This window comes from Pseudoliparis swirei, chromosome 16, assembly GCF_029220125.1.
Source record: "Pseudoliparis swirei isolate HS2019 ecotype Mariana Trench chromosome 16, NWPU_hadal_v1, whole genome shotgun sequence".
Classification (NCBI taxonomy): domain Eukaryota; kingdom Metazoa; phylum Chordata; class Actinopteri; order Perciformes; family Liparidae; genus Pseudoliparis; species Pseudoliparis swirei.
This window is the reverse complement of record NC_079403.1, coordinates 14,486,355-14,502,200: the sequence shown is the minus strand read 5'-3', so window position 1 is coordinate 14,502,200 and position 15,846 is coordinate 14,486,355. Positions and strand designations below refer to the sequence as shown.

The 15,846-nt window shown below is 44.2% G+C and overlaps 1 protein-coding gene across 2 annotated transcripts in view; it reads left to right on the top strand.

Moving 5' to 3' along the window:
• Positions 1 to 530: 530 nt before the first annotated feature.
• Positions 531 to 15,846, top strand: part of ctnnd2a (catenin (cadherin-associated protein), delta 2a) — a 243,303-nt gene continuing 227,987 nt past the window's right edge. For both annotated transcript variants that reach the window (XM_056433619.1, XM_056433618.1), the window contains exon 1: positions 531 to 853. The gene's annotated coding sequence lies outside the window, so the exon portion shown is untranslated. The remainder of the gene's footprint in view (positions 854 to 15,846) is intronic.

Below are 15,846 nucleotides of genomic sequence, written 5' to 3'. Positions count from 1 at the left end.
CCCTACAAATCATCTGTATAAGGTATACCTGGATTTTAGTACTGTTACAAGGTTTTGGTTGAGGTTTAAAGTGAGATTGAGGGTTAGACATGTAGTGCTTTTAGTCATGGTTCAGTTAGGGAAGGCCTCCAGGGAGTACACCTCTGTGTTGGTGTGTGTGAAATTGTTGTTTTTACAAGGAATTAATTGGTGCAATGGATTACCTTCTAAGAGACACTTACATGCAAACAGCACTTGTGAGGCTGCGTAATTGGGAAATACATCAGTCATAAAAAGAAATGAAGGGTGCAATACCGTAGGTGTTTGCTTTGGAGCTACACTGATGAAAAAAATGCATTAAGGAAATCAAACGTTAATATGCTCCCAACCGCTTTCTACCACGCACCACCTGAAGATGGCGCTCCATATCTTTGTATGATGGCCATGCTGCGCGCGCACGAATGTGCGCGAGCGAGCGCAAGAGCGAGACAGAGAGCTCCTGTCTGCCTCCTCTCCCGCGGTGTTGCCTCCGGGTCGCTGCAGTGCTTTGCTGCTCTCCTCTCTCTTCCCATCTCTCTTTCTTGCTTTCTTTCTCTCTCTCGCTTTCGCACCCTGTGCCTCGCCTCCTTCTCCGTCTCCTCCACATTCTGCTCCTCCATCCCCGCGGATGCCTCAGCCTTGCACCCCCCCGTCCCAGGATCCCGGCAAATGGTCGCCATCCCCGGCAACTCTGGACGCAGCAAAAAGGCGCACCGCTCCGTTGTGATCTGATCTGTGCACACTGCGGTTTGACTTGAGAGAGAGAGGCGGACCAGGGGCACAAGGGAAACACGAGGGGAAGCCGGACGCCGACAGTGGCCAGGATCACACTTCGGTAAGTCATCGCGTTATTTCCCCACAGAGGTACAAGAGGACAGGTCCTCTGTGTTTGCAGTCGGGCATCGTTCCAAAAAAGTGGGACGTAGTTTCGCAAATTTAAGAAATCTGATCATGACCTTTTGATTATGCTTGGCGGGTGTTTTTTTTGGGGGGGGGGGGGGGTGGGGCTTAGCCAATGATGCCGTGCGTCTGATAACAAGCTTGCCGTGAAGTCTTTTTTAGAAACAAGCTGTGCTCAGATCAGCCAGCACACGGCGGATATTTGGCTCCAATTGACTGCTGACCCAAATTCACCATCGCTTGTGCGTAAAAGTGCTCCAGAGGTGTGGAAAGGACCGTGTAAACAAAAGGGGTATGGCTGCTGGTCACAACCAGAAGTTATATAGTTGTTACATCCTTAACAATACCTGCACATGGTGGTATGGAATATGACTGATTATTGGGCTAAACAGGTGCATCCGGTGTTATAATGCAACGTATTGCACTAATACCAAAACATCTCATTGACTGCTGATACCCACCACGTTGTCTGTAAGGTTCTGGAGCATGAGAGGTGATACGAGGATAAGATTGTGGGTAAGACTTCATACCATTCCCACAGCCTTACTTGTGCATTGATCAATACATGCAGGAGGGAGATTCTGTGCTGGCAGTTTGTCAAGGGCGTACACTATATCCAGCTGATGATGTGGAGGAGAGGAGGGGGATGAGGAGGAGAAGGAGGAAGAGGAGGGGGAGGGGGGCTGTGGCTGCTGCTGCTGCTGTTAGGCATGCTGTGGGTACATGTTCAGCCTTGTGCATGTCAGCACTTGTTCAGGTGCATGATGGGCAGCAGAGGCACAGAGGTGGAAAGGGTAGTGTTACGCTCAGGTCTATATCACATTACATCCCATGTGTTTCGGTCGGTGCTGTTGAAACCGTACAACTTTAGAGGTTGGGCGCTTCCTTTGTGGCCAGGTAAGCAGCCATGTAACAAGGAGAATACAACCCCCTCTAATTACCCTCAAACTGACCTCTGGTTCAGGAAAATGGAGCAGTTACACGTCATGTTCCTCCACGGACACCACTGCTCAGTCCGTTTCAACCAGCGCAATAGCCACTATTCCTGGACTGTCAGTGATGCCAAGACATCGCTCGCTTTTCCCAAGAGCCACACATCTTCAAGAACTTCAATAGATTTACAATTGTGTTATTGTTGAAGGCTAAAAAGCATTACAAAAGATATATCACTGTGGGAACTGTCTCAACAGTTCTCGTGCACTCTCTGTCTCCTTCACACATACACACGCATGCACACACACACACACACACACCAAACCCTCTCTAAATTTCCTAAAGATGAGCTTCTTTTATGTCCAGTGAGTCACCAGTGGGCATGAAAAGTCTCGACCTTCATCGCAGACACAGATTAAGCTAATTCACACAGCAGTGCAGGCCTAATGCCTAATCACTATGCTGCGCCTGCAGAACAGAACCATCTTTTTACTGTGGTAGCCCAGAGAAGAAGAGAAAGATAGGGAGAGAGAGAGAGAGCAAAGGGGGGAAAGCTAGCCGCCGGTGCCTATTGATCCGTCGGAGGGGCTACTGGCAGGCATCCACAGGATGCTGACGACAGTCCAGGAGCTGCCGGGATGAGCCAGTGGTGCAGATGAAGGGATGGAATAGTTTGAATCATAGTTCTCCTCCCTGTAGCGGAGCAAGGTAAGGGAGGATTAGAAAATACTGTAACTGTTATGAAATTTCTTTTTTTATTAGAGAGCGAAAGTGGGGTGTGGTTTGGTGTTGACGGTGTAACAGCACCATTCTGTGACTGTCCAACTTTGTCATCTATGCACGTTCCACCATGCTGTATAGGACACTTCTTGACATGCGAAATGAGCAAAGATGGAGATCAGGAGAGGTTTGAACTCCTCTTCCAAATTTCCGCTTTGATGTCTGGGTGCTTCGCCAATTGTGTGCTGAAAGGCTTGGCATTGAACCCATCTTTCCAGGTGGAAAAGTAGCTTTGTCCAGCGCGTACGGTAACGCTTCAGCATACGGGACGATAACTGTGGCAGAGTGACTTGGACAATCGTTACATTTCCATGTCAGAAATGAAAATTGATCTTCTGATTTGATCATATACATAGAGTTTTATCGTAAAGTTGATTACAAGACAGGAACCTTTCAGCGAGATGGGACTATTTCCAACCGTTTTACTAGAATTCATACAATATGTAATACACTGTAGTGAGCAGCAAGACTGTCCTACACAAGCAGTACCCGGAGAACCTGTCAAAGAGCAAGTGAATGCATTTTTACCACGTCCAGGGATTCTTTTCTATCCAGAAACCTGACCTTTGACCTCACCTGAAAGTGGACAAGTCCACAAAGTTCTTCCCCAGGGTGTTGCATTGTACATTTAGAATTGTAACATTGAGGATACACCCCACATCCCGATTAGAAGACGTTTTGATTCAGCAATGCTGAACAAATGACAGCACAGTCTGTCTTTACAAAACCGTATTGTTTTCATTTGTTTGTGAGAACCTGACTCATTGAATGTGTTGTTACTCTGTAATGCTTCCTTCTTCCCTTCTTAACACATGACATATATTGCATATGTCCTCTGTTGCTCTCCTGAAGGTTTCTTCCCTTTTTTCTCTGTGAAAGTGTTTTTTTTATTTCTTGGGAGTTTTTTCTGATCCGATGTGAGGTCCTGGGAGAGGGATGTTGTATGTGTACAAATTGTAAAGCCCTCTGAGGGAAATTTGTAATTTGTGATGTTATAAAATAAACTGAATCGAATTGAACCTACATTTTGGGTTAGATGACTGATCAAAACACACTAATTACTTTCCTTCAGAGGAGCTATGAGGCCTGGTGGCAAATGGAGTACCTCTTTGACATGTGACACAAGCTTAGAGGCATCTGATGCTGCTCATTTGTCAATATGAGAAAAAAAAGCTATAGTGTTGTATGTTTTATCAGTGGTCTAGTTATTACCTTTTCTCTTAAAACACACAAACATAGCTATTTTCTAGAATGGAGACTTATCATTTTCTATCTTTACCAACTTTAGGAATGAAAGAAGAAAAAAACGGACTACTTTTAACACTTTGATGTTTTTGAGCTCTGTTATGTGCGACATGTTTTCTTCACAAGAATGCAATGCGAATGGGCCTCAGGCTACTGGCTGACATTTGATCCACACTTGCCGATTGCATTGATTGCATATTCTCAGACACAGGGGAGGTGCTAACCGACTCAGTGTGCTCATCAATCAGCCGATTTGATGCTTACGTCGGTGACTCGGTGCTTATGAGCTTGTTTAATGTCACACAAAACATTGATGTGCCACTGCTAATGGACACTTTTACAATACCCCCATTACTGTGGAATTGGTACAAGATTACATACATGCACCATTAAACCTGTGATATCACACTTCTTTCCCTCAAGGGTACAGCGCAGTGCACTCAACATGGCTATCTTACGAGGATGTCCAGGTCATAGTTAGATGTTATACTTCAGTAGAAGTAGTCCTATCATTGCTTTTTTTACTATTATTAACCAGAGTGAGAACAGTGATGCTGCACTGAGTTGGTATATGAGCTTTCGGGATTTCTTATTTTATACCCAGCAGCTTTAAAGTGAAACACTGGACTCGTTGGTTTTTGTAACCCTTCATATCTACATTGGGAGCAGGTCCTCTTCCACGGAGTACGCCAAGTTGCACCGCCATGTTTCTACAGTCGCCCACAACGGACAAATCAAACACCGGCTCTAGAGAGAGCCGTCCGCACTTTTGCGTTACCTGAGTGTCACCAGAGTGCTCCGACACCCTTGGGAAGGGAGGGGTGAGCGGAGGTGTATTTCATTGCTAGATGCCACTACATTCTACACACTGCTCTTTTTAATTCCACCTTTTTCTTCAACTTTGACCAGCAGACACAGCTAATTGAGCATACTCGATGTGGCTTCATGTCAACTCAGTGGGGCGTATTTATTAGGGGATCCCTTTGTTCAAACAAAAGGGATCTATTTGTATCACTTGAGTGGCCTCGAGCAGGTAACAGAATACCTTGCAGCGGATTACGATTTCTCGCTGACCTTTTGGCCTCTTTGCGAGGAAGAGGAAGCAATGACAAATGTTTTTGTGTGTTCGATCAGTTGAAACAAGTTCATCATGAAAATTGTCACCATGGGAATAGCACTAAAAGTGAACTTTTTAAGATATAGATTTGTAAAGGTATAGACAAGCTTTCAGCTGATTGGATTGGATTACATTTATTGTCATTGCACAGAGGCAACACAATGTATTCTCTGCATTTGACCCATCCTTAGTTGTTAAGGAGCAGTGGGCTGTAGTGATGCGCCCGGGGAGCAACTGGGGGTTCAGTGCCTTGCTCGTGGACACTTCGACTTGCAACTAATGGGGAGAGCGGGGATCGAACCGACGACCTTGGAGTTGCAGGATGACCCCCTTACCCCACTGAGCTACAGCCACCCCCTACCGATAATACATGACCAGTTTGCTTTATGTTTCTAGCATGACCATAACATTTAATCCAAGTATTATGGCGAAAATTATTTGTAGTTTAGACGTGAAAGGAGTGGACAGTGTCATCTAATTATACTGCAGCCCTACAACTGCTATAATGAGCTTACAACTGGCTTAGTTTTCCAGTTTAAACCTGCACCTGCACTTTCCATTCCACTGGATCCAAAAAGCAGAGTAAAAGCCAATACATGTGGATGTGAAAAGACTTATTGGTCATTGTTTTCCCCACTTTGTAAGATAGACTTGAAGACTCAAGGCAGTTGTTGAAAAGTCCCCCAATCATATGTCAGGTAGCTTCATGGCATCATCTACTAAAGTCGGGTCAAGCTGAGGCAGTAGTGAGGGATTCAGCTTTCTGAAGTCTCCCTAAGTATTTAATCTTCTCATCAGTTCTCAATCACACTTTTTCCTTCTTTCACTGCAAAAGAAAGTAAGGAAAGAGAAGAAGAAATGTTGTCCAGTCTAACAATGCATTGGATTTATGACTCGATTTCCACTGTTGCCACATGTAGTAAAAATATATGGCCTCATAGTACTGGAGGCGGTAAAAAGTAAAAACAGTCACCAATTGCTGTGTATTGTATATTGTAGTGATAAATGAGAGCAGCAGGAAGAGGACAGAGAGAGAGAGAGAGAGAGAGAAAGAGAGAGAGAGAGAGAGGTAGCGATGTGTCAGTGTTGGAATGAGTCCAGCAGGGCAGCAATATGTCTGTGTGTGTGGGTGTGTGTGTGTGTGTGTGTGTTTGTGTGTTTGTGTGTCTGAGAGCGACAGCCATGGTGAGGGGTGTGTGGATGCCTACTAGTGTGTTCCTGCTGCCGATCTCCTCCCAGCGTCTAATGAGCTCACTGCAGATGGGACTTCCTCTGTCAGCCCACTGCCCTCCTCCTCCTCCTCCTCCTCCTCCTCCTCTCCAGTATCCAACCTCTTTCCCTTCAGTCTTTCATGCAGGGGAAAACGACAAATGAAAGAAAAAGGAAATAAATGATGTGATTAAAAAGGGGGTGAATAATGCAGGTGAGGACTTCACAGGAAGGGGTAGTAAGTAACACAAGATATGGGAGATGAGGTGTGAAGTGAAAGTCAGAAAGTTGGAAAATGAAGAGCTAGTTATAGAGCCTGATTCAAGATTCAAGATTCAAGATGTTCAAGATGTTTTATTTGTCACATACACACACAGGGTGTGCAGTGAAATGAAAGTGGCAATGCTCAGCAGGAATGTGCAAGGGCAACAAGTACACACTATTTACAATAAAAAACAACACAATATTTACAGTACAATATTTACACTAAGTGTGTGTGTGTGTGTGCCTAAGAGGGGCAGTTGTGTGGGTCTATGTGGGGGTCCTGGTGAGGTCGGAGTTCACAGTCCTGATGGCCTGAGGAAAGAAACTCCGTCTCAGTCTCTCTGTTCTTGCAGCGTGACTACGGAGGCGCCTGCCTGACCGCAGCAGCTGAAACAGTCTGTTGTTGGGGTGGTGAGGATCCTTCATGATCCTGCCGGCTCTGGTTCTGCACCTCCTGGTGTACAAGTCCTGCAGGGTGGGAGTGTAGTTCAATAGTGCGTTCAGCCGAACGCACTACTCTCTGCAGAGCCTTCCTGTCCTGAGCGGAGCAGTTGCCAAACCAGGCTGTGATGCTTCCTGTCAGGACGCTCTCTACAGCTCCAGAGTAGAAGGACTGAAGGATCCTCTGGGAAACTTTAAATTTCCTCAGCTGCCTGAGGTGGTAGAGGCGCTGCCTTGCCTTTTTCACCAGAGTGTCTGTGTTCGTTGACCATGTCAGATCCTCGGTGATGTGGACTCCCAGGTATTTATACCCGCTCACCCTCTCCACAGTAGTCCCGTTAATCCCCAGTGGTGAGTACGTCCTCTGTTGTTGTACCCTCCTAAAGTCCACAATCAGCTCCTTAGTTTTGGTGACATTCATGATGAGGCTGTTGTCCTGGCACCAGAGTGACAGATCAGCAACTTCCTCCAGGTAGGCCTTCTCGTCGTTGTCGGAGATCAGGCCCACCACCACTGTGTCATCCGCAAACTTGATGATGGTGTTGGAGCTGAACCTGGCCACGCAGTCGTGTGTGTACAGGGAGTACAGTAGGGGGCTGAGGACGCAACCCTGGGGGGATCCTGTGTTCAGGGTGAGGGGGTTGGAGGTGTGTCTGCCCACCCTGACCACCTGTGGCCTGGCGGTCAGGAAGTCCAGGATCCAAGCACACAGGGGGTGTTCAGTCCCAGCTCAATCAGCTTGCCGGCCAGTCTGGAGGGGACTATGGTGTTGAAAGCTGAACTATAATCAATGAACAGCAGTCTCACATAGCCCCCCCTCTGGCTGTCCAGATGAGAGAGTGTGGTGTGCAGTACCTGGGAGACAGCATCATCCGTGGATCTGTTTGGGCGATAAGCAAACTGCAGCGGGTCCATGGAGGAAGGGAGGAAGGCGCAGATGTAGTCCTTTATCAGCCTCTCAAAGCATTTCATGACCACCGAGGTGAGGGCCACCGGTCGGTAGTCATTCATACATGCTGGAGAAGCATTCTTGGGCACAGGGACAATAGTGGATCTCTTGAAGCAGGCGGGGAAGGGAGATGTGTTTATAGGCAGACGAGGGGAAGAAGCAGATATGCTGAAGGAGTGACCAGTAAACATCAAAAACAGGAAGAGATGGAAACGCGTGAAGGGAAAAATGTGACAAAGAAAACCCTAGAATTGCACCACGCTATATTTAGTAGTGTCAAAAATGAAAATGCTGCGTTTTAAAACCTAATGGTATGAGTGTAGTGCAGGCACAACAGTGAGAGGAGTGCCTCTGTGGTTGCCTGGCCATGACATCACCGCTGTGCCTGCCACACTGTACTTGCTAAGCTGAATTAATAATTGGCTCAGCTTTCCCGCTCTGCCTGAGTTAATTGCTCATCAAAGAGAAGCCATAGCTGGAGAGCAGATCTTTTTGATTTCCCTGAGGCAAATATGCAGCCCAGGGTTGGCTTGTGCATGTATGACTGTGGAAGTTGGCCTGTGTGTGTGTGTGTGTGTGTGATTGTGATCTTTATTGGTCATTCATCATCAGAATTCATGAGGCTGGTAAGTGTACGTCTACCTGTTCATTCTTGTTGCATGGCTATTGGCTGAATAGAATCATGCGCTCTTTTCGCTCGCTGATCTTGCACTCCGGCCCTTTTGGTGAAATCTGTCTGAGAGAGAAAGTAATTTGACAATATGTCAAATATATGTCTGATCGGTCTCATGTCCAAAAATGCTAAGAAGAAATATGCAACAAGTGCCTCAGGGGAAGTGAGAGAGAGATGGAGATAGAGAGAGAGAGACACACACACACACACACACACACACACACACACACACACACACACACAGAGAGAGACAGACACACACAGAGAGAGAGAGAGAGAGAGTAATGCATGACATGTTGCGTGGCAGGTAGCGGGTTGTTAGCTTCACGTACGGTCTCTTTGCATCGCAGCATAGAATCTTTCTGGCTGGTCAAGTGGGAAATAACATGTTTGATGGGATATGAACCATGCGCCATGGTGTGTGTGTGTGACTGTAGGCAAGTGTGTGTGCGTTTGTGTGTGTGTGTGTGTTTATTTGTTGTCTGTTCTTTTAACATGCACATCATTGCTTTTCTCTGTCAACACAGGGATGCACAGTGTGGGTTATCTGTAGTTCATGGAATCAGGTCCAGTTAGTATCATCCAACAGCAGTGTTACAGAAGCCCTTCACACACACGTGTGCTCCATCTATAGGGAAGGAGAAACGTGAAATTTGGCACTAAAACTACAGCTTTTGTTGATTGACACTTTTAGAATAAATATCCAGTTTGAACCAATCTGAAACATCATCTGTACTAATGTTCCAAAGCATTCAAACGCAATCCACATCGCTGTGGACGTTATCTTCATCCCCATTGTGTAGAAGTGACATGGTTCTCTTCATTTGCAATGCTTTAAGGCAGTTGCATTTTAAAACCAGAATCAAATCTTGATCATAATCCATGATTTTTCCATCTGACGTTGAAGACTCAGTGCTTCCTTCATAGCTGGTTTGGTGTTCATGGTTCGCTCGTTTTCTCCATTTGCCATCATTGTTCAGATGGACATTGCATTTTGTGAATAAAGCTGTTTAAATCCTAATCACCTACAATAAATGTATAATAATGCTGATTATAAAATGTGGCATTTAAATGGATCATCAAAAATACATTATTGTACTCTTACGTATCGTATTATTTATCAATCTAGATTGTTTTGGTGTAAATTGCCAAATTTGAGAGACATTTGCTGGAGAGAGGTCTGCCTTCGCTCCAATACAATCCGACCATGATGTATTTTAAATGTTGGGGTGACCTGTCCTTCTAAGGCAGACATGGGCAAACGACGGCCCGCGGGCCACATCCGGCCCGTTAGGCTTTTTAATCCGGCCCGCCGAACTTGTCCAAATCGCGACTTTGTTTACTTCCGGTGTGCGTTGGCGTGGAAAGTACTCGTCACACAATTTGTCAATCCGTTTGTCTGTCAACATTTTGCGAAAAAAAACAACCAATGAACACTCAGTAAATCACAAGGCACCCGCCCACCACACAGGTGAAGCTCATTTAGAAACAGCCGCAGTGATTTTGGCGAGCAGCGCGGAGCCTGGAGGGGCTGCAGAGCCACGAGGAGGAACACTTGGACCGGGTACGAGTCTTTACTACACGTTACGTGTCACGGTGTCCGTCCCGGTGTCCGTAACTTGTGCGCGGTGCTGACTAGTCTTGTATTTTACAGAGAGGATTCACCAGCGCCTACAGCGCAGCCTGCAGCTCCACCTGCCCGGCCAGCAGAGAGGTCTCGTGACACGATGACATGATGTTATTATAGTGAAGCCATATTGTAAATAGTCAATAGTTGTGTTCTGTTTTCTATTTCACAACATGTATATAATGTAGAATTTAATTTTTTTTATGTACAATACATATTTATAAAAATAAATAAATGTAATGGTCATTTTTTATTTGCACACACCCCATGAAACTATCTGCAATATGAAGTCATTTCTCAGTCCCATCTTTATCATTTTGGTGAATGTGTGACAGACCACATCATTTTTACTAAAAAAACGTTAATACAAAATTTGGTTTTCCTCATTTATTCAATTCAGTTCATTTGTAGAGCCCAATTTCACAAATTACAAATTTGTCTCGGAGTGCTTTACAATCTGTGCATATAGACATCCCTGACCTTTGACCTTTGACCTCACATCGGATCAGGAACAACAGAGGAGGATCCCTCCAGGATGCACAGGTGCAATTACATGTATCTAGCATTGTATTCAGATATTTCACTGCTTTTGTGAACCTATGACCTTTGGTAAACCAATTTCAAACACCAAAACAGTTCGTCCACATGAGTAAAGGTGTGTTTTCAGAAGAGATATGAATAATTACAAAAAATCGAACTTCAATTGTCAGCTTTAGGGTCATATTTTCTCGAGTAAAGCGCTGTCAGTCTGTTTGTGACGGGTTCATACACATGCTGACCAGATGACGCCGCACATCGCCCTCACTTTAAAGACCCATTTCTAGTTTCTGCTGCAGGCAGGATATTTAATACAGTCTATCTCTCAGGACAATCCGTCCATTATTTTGCGGGGTTTAAAACCATTAGAAATTATTGAGCTTGAGTATTTCGTTGGGTAATAATTTGTTTTGAATGTTGAAAGTGATTCCATTGATCTCTTTCCAGTAAATGTTGATTACTTTAACTTTGCACCTTAAATTGAAATGTATAAAAAACAGACGCAATCTCCAGGTTTAATAAATTACATTGCGTGTCCAAATGCTCCTGGCCCGGCCCCTCTGTCACATTTTAGAACCGAATGTGGCCCGCAGGTCAAAAAGTTTGCCCACCCCTGTTCTAAGGGTATTGTCTCACACAACCTCTAATCAATGTGATGTGCTTCTAACGACTCTCAACCCTATTTACACGAAACATCACTTAGTATCTTTACTCGCAAGACCTCGGTAATCCTTGTTTCCTAACCTACACATGCACAGTAGCCAAGTGGTATAAATGCCACACCCGAGGCCCACGATCGGATCAGCAGACATCCCATCAGCAGCACACGCCGATCCTTATCAGCTCCGTTTTGCCGTGGCTACTTCCGCCTGTCAATCAAGCGCTCTCTCACATCCACAGAAAAGGATTTGATGGAAATGATTGGAAACGACAGAAAGAGATAAGGATCCGACCAATAATGGATCGAGCCACCTTATTGTATGTGGGGTTTGTGTGGATTTGTGTCCCCCCCCCGATCAATGGAAGAAGAAAGAAGAAGGCATAGCGACAGAGAGTGACATCAGAGATCAGAAGCAGCGAAAGGAGTCGGGCGACATGAGAGACGGAAGGTGAGAGGTGCTGCAAATGGCAGCGCTACATGACATGCTGATTGAACCGCGGCGACCACCTGTGGCACACAGACCACAGAGTACGATTTGTACGTCGAGATTTGGCTGCCAGTGTTTTCAGCGCGTCTGAAAGAAGAGGGGTAACAGAAATAATGTTTTGACCGCAGGGCTTCTTATTAGGTTGTTTATTGATGTGTGTTGACACTGGAGAGCTACATCCTCGGCCGAGGCTCAGCTCCCGCTGTCCACATTATTCGATTTCATTTCTCAGTCCCTGAGCTAACAAAGGCAGGTTTTCCGTGGAGCTACACATTGTGCTTGTTCCGAGTAACGCGCTTGTCAGTTTAAGCCGTATGCGCTCTATCCTAATATTCCACATTTTTACTAATGCCCAGTTCCTCTGGAGGCATCCTTTGTAATACAGCACGCCTGACAACAAAATCCTTTCTTTTATCCAAACAGGTTTCTTCTGTTGGGTTTTTCAGATTATCATACAAGTGGAACTCCTGTGGACAGTTGTGCTGCAGACAGCCACGGGAACATGGAGTTATTCTAGAGTAAAGAATGATAAAGATGAAGGTGCATGTTTTGGTGTGAAGCTGGTGGTGGGCCGTGCATTATACACAAAAGACGTTAAGATCTGTACGTAAGAAAGCAGCGCATGCTGTAGGTACTTTGAAATGAAATTCAACAAGCTGGATGATGGGTAAATATAGCATCGAGCAGTCTGTGAGGTGTCAGTGGGGAAAGCTTTTTCTTTGTAATCTGCCCCCGCAATTACAAATCATCCTTTTACAATACAAATCATTTTAGTCATTTTTACCTTTAAAACTGTTAAATTGTGTACAAATATTTTACTTGGACCCTGCTCGAGATGCTAAATATACCACACCGTGTTGTTTAACAGCCAACATCCACGTATCTCACTCAAGATCACAATATAACTGTATGAAAATCAAATGTACTGTTGCTAGGTTATCAAGGGGACAATGACAAACTATCAGTATTCATTTGAGGCTATGCATCCAATAAAGTAATTTGAGGACATGAATTACTGGATTAAGCACACTAGCAATTTGAATGGTTAAATGACTATTTTAAAGGAATTATTTATCAATAACTCCCCTTGTAATTACTTCTAGTTTACAGTTGGGTGGCTTTAAATGTTCAAAGGCAAACAGGAGAATACTATTCCTAAACCAACCAAGGGTGGATCCCAAGTCTCTTAGTTGCATTCACGTTCCTTCACTTGCGAGGAAAAAGGAAACGAGGAAGTATGTTTTTTACGAGACGTCCTTTCCTCTGTCGTGTCATGTGAAGTGCCGTCTGTTTCTGATGGCGGCGAACAGTCAGTCAGCTTTCATAGCTGGAGAGACTTGTGAGTGAGTTTGTGTCGGCACGCATGTGCACTGTCTACTAAAAGTCATAAAGACACCCACGTGCCATTGTCCTGTTTCTAAGCGCAGGGTCGATTTTTGTTTTATTTATACCTTGCATGTGTCTTTTGTATTCATTGATATTCTGATCGTGAAGTCATTATTAAAATAAGCCAGAATATGATTATGGTTTCTTTTGAAGTATTTATTAGGCAAAATCCTTCAGGGAAAATATATATGATGTTACTCAAATAAAAACCAGATACACCGAATTATGAGCTTCACATGGAGAGTGTGAAACCTCCGGTTCAAGCGAGGCTTATGGAGGGAATAGAAAACAAGAGACTTCGGATCCCGTCTACAGCTCTCCTGAGGATTCAGTGTGTTGCTCAGGTTGTTTGGAGGCTCAGTGTTCTACACACTCCTCACACCAGACTGCAGCAACATAAACTCTGAAATCTTGTTTCCCCCGACATATTCCAAAACATATTGAGTTTAATAGGGATGTATAGACATCAACAAAATATATCTTCGCAATGGAAAAGGATGTGATTACTCATATGCCGAGTGCCTCATAAATAGCATTCAATGTTACTTTGATATCTCCTGGATGGTTACTGTACTAATCCCAACTGTGGGCAGGATCTAGAACTGCAAGTGCACATTAATTTGACTCATCTGTCTTCTGTGGCTTGCATATGCTATCTATAATTCATCAAGCAACTCTCTGTTGATATCCGCATATAAATTAACTTTTGTTGTGCAGCTCATGAATTTCTAACAGCGTATGTACACAGTGGCTCCGCAGTAGTACATCAGCCGCTCCGCTGTCTCTCTCGCTTGCGACGAATGGAGTGAAAAACATTTTGTGTTCTGGAATGTTTTTAATCGTGAAATGGGGGAACAAAAATTTACAAAAATAAAAATTGCCCAGAGGCTTTTCATGAAATGTTCTCGAAGCCACCCCTCACTGTTTTGCGTACCAATTATTGCTGGAATCTGCTGGGTCTGTTGGAGATATGTGTGGTGCTGTATCTTAGCAGCAGACAGCTAAGACAGAACAGGTGTCATTACTGTTCGATGCTGCAGAATTGATGAAGGCACACTGAGGAAGAGGAGATCAGAAAAGCGGAGGTGGCTTTGATTGTTTTAACCAACAACTAAAGAGACAACAAAAATGGTCTTGCTCCTGAGCTCCTTAAAAAAATTAAATAAAACAATGTCACAAAGTGATCCATCTGGTCTTTAACTTGTTCTGTCAATGATGGTTAATTTATCTTGGTTTATACCGATTTTTGTCATTTCTGCAAAGCGTTACTCTGCTATTCTTAAGGGTTCAGTTATATTTGCTGAAGTTTTTAAGCAAACCAAACAAATGCTGTTCTCACATTCCTAACAAAATGCTACAATTATTTGGAAAGACAAGATACCCCTCGCTGTTGTGTAGGCCAATTAGGCTCCAAATCTGCCAGCTCTGGGCTTGTGCCAGAGATTTGTAGTGAAAGTCGTTGTTTGTCAGAGAGGGGCCTATGAAAGGGATCGAGAAAAAAAAAATGCACACACACACACACGCACACACACACACACACACACACACACACACACACACACACACACACACACACACACCATTTCTGTCACTCTCATCTCTCTTTCCCTCTGTGCTTTCTCTCTGAGGACTGCAAATAGACAGGATGACACATATTTTAAAACCAAGAGACAAACAATTGATTATTTACGCTATAGAGTTGCAACCAAAATCCACTTTGCAGCCAGGGAATTGTGCACACACACACACACAGACACACACACACACACACACACACACACACAGACACATTGACTGCAGGAAACAATAAGCCATTACCAGAAAGCCGTGGAGGTGAGAGGGTTGAGTTAATATCTTCCTGCTGCACTACCAGTTTGCTCATGTGATATTAATTCAACTAATTTAACCTGCACTCTAAATATGGAATGATATGTTTTCCCAGCGTGTCTCTGCCTAAGAACCTTTGGCTCAGAGACGTTTTGATACTGAAATGGACTATACGGGCCTCTCCGATAGATGGAATAAAAGGATATTGATTTTGCAGGCACAGCAAGGGGATAACATTTATTACAGGCAGGTTACCTTATCTTCACCTTTATTTCTGGTAGATGGTCAATTTTAGCTTTTTCTGTCTGGCATTTATCATTAATGAATCCCACTGTGTGTTGGGTCAGAACCAGGTCTCATTATGTTCACCAGCATTTTACTGTACCGCCCCAGAATGTCAGAGGTCAGACTTATCTACCGGACATCGTCCCCTGAGCTGGGATGCTTTCAGTCTCTTGAGCAAACACTCTTCAAATGTGTGAATACGTCATTACTGGAGCGCTTTGGAGCCCTTTTCATCAGTTGAAAGACCGTCTACAAATTCACCTGGATGCCTTTGTCTTTAACCTTTTCTCGGATAGTCCACCAAATGTGTATCTATAAGTACAATCTGTCTTCTTTACCAAATAAAAAAATAAAGGTCAGACTCACTTTTTATTCTGTTTAGTTTAAAAAAAACAATGGAACACTGATTTTAACCTTTTTTTAAGGACGCACAACCTTTGTTTGTTGAAATGTTGAATAATGTGTGATCACAAGGTCGAATGAAACCAAAGGCACAGCAAGATGTCT